A 1610-nucleotide genomic window follows, 5' to 3' on the forward strand; every position below is an offset into this window, starting at 1 on the left:
CCATTAAGACTGATATATTGTAGAAAACTTCAAAACAAAATAAAACTAGTTTGAGAATCTTAATAGATCAATCATCGATATGTTTGGGTTTTCTCGATGACTAACTTCAAGGAAAAGGACTTTTAAGTATGACTTTTGTATAATTATGCAGAAAATATTTGTATATGCGAGGATTAAAAATATGAAGGTATGATTAGTCTTGAATTTCTAAGGCATCTGGCATCATCTATATATGGTTTTCTAAACTAATTGTCCATATATAGTATACTTGCATGCAGGAATATACCAATTATGCATACTTATAAATCTCAATAATATGTTCATCATTCACACATCAGACCTTTAACTCGCGAAATCCCCCTACTATACTTCATACTTGAATTTAGCCCTTTGTCCTATGCTGGTGCTACTACATAGACTTACCACCTTAGTTTATCTCCAATCAATCCGTTCTGCACAAAGGTTGATGAGACTCATTTTTAAGCATGACTTTTGTATAGTTATGCAGAAAATATTTGTATACACGAGGAGAAAATATTGAAGGTATATAAGTCTTGAATTTCTAAGCCATCTTGTATCATCTATACTTCTATGCAGTAATATACCAATTATGCATACTTTTGCAGACATAAATCTTTGTAAATCTCAATAACATGTTGAACATGAAATCTCCCTGATATCATACATTTAACAATGTCTAACTTATAACCTTCCTAGGAAAAGTTGTCAAACTACAGAGTCTGAGTAAACTCGTGATCGAGGCTTTTAAATTTGTAGACTTGACTTGTAAATTCGCTAGTAAAACTGCAAGTTCGTTGATTTTATTGTTTACTTGACCTCCTTTTTATAATCTATAGTTGAACACGTAAGAGTTTAATCATGCTCCATGTTATCCAAAGTGAGAAAAAAAAAAGAGCTTATATATTCGTCATGATCCTGATCCTTTTGGTAAAACCTAGACCAAATCTAGTGGCTTAACGAGGATCAAACTTAAAACATTATGCATACTACCAAAATTCCTCATCTTGCATCATCTATGGTTTTCTAAACTAATTGTTCATGTACTTGTATGCAGGAATATACCAATTATGCATATTTGTAGACATAACAAAGGTTTGATACACAGAAACAAAGCATGTAAATCTCAATAACATACTGATTGTTCTTTCTTTTAATTAGATTAACAAAACATAGTCTTTTCTGTTACACAAGAACTAGAAAGAATACACCAAGAAAGCATAACAACGTAACTAATTAAGCATAGCATAACACATTAATAACACACATGATTCCAACCTATAATTATCACAAGTACTTCAGTAACTGCTTCTCTTTCCCTTTCTCCCAACCCTCTCATACTCATTCTTCTTGTTCCCTCTTTCTTTCAACAGCTCTTGTCCTGGGCCTATATATCAGTAGCCACGGCCTTATCAATATTAGTCTCACAATTTAGATTCGCCCATTAAGCTGACACCTCGTCTAGAATGTCTCGATATTCATCAATAACTTCAGCAATTACTTTGTCATGGTGCTCGATATTAAAGAATTAAAATATGCACATACCAACTAAATTTGTGTAACTTGTGTCAAAAGCAATGCTAAAGGCTTGA

Source organism: Trifolium pratense, linkage group LG5 (assembly GCF_020283565.1).
Source record: "Trifolium pratense cultivar HEN17-A07 linkage group LG5, ARS_RC_1.1, whole genome shotgun sequence".
In the NCBI taxonomy this organism is placed as follows: domain Eukaryota; kingdom Viridiplantae; phylum Streptophyta; class Magnoliopsida; order Fabales; family Fabaceae; genus Trifolium; species Trifolium pratense.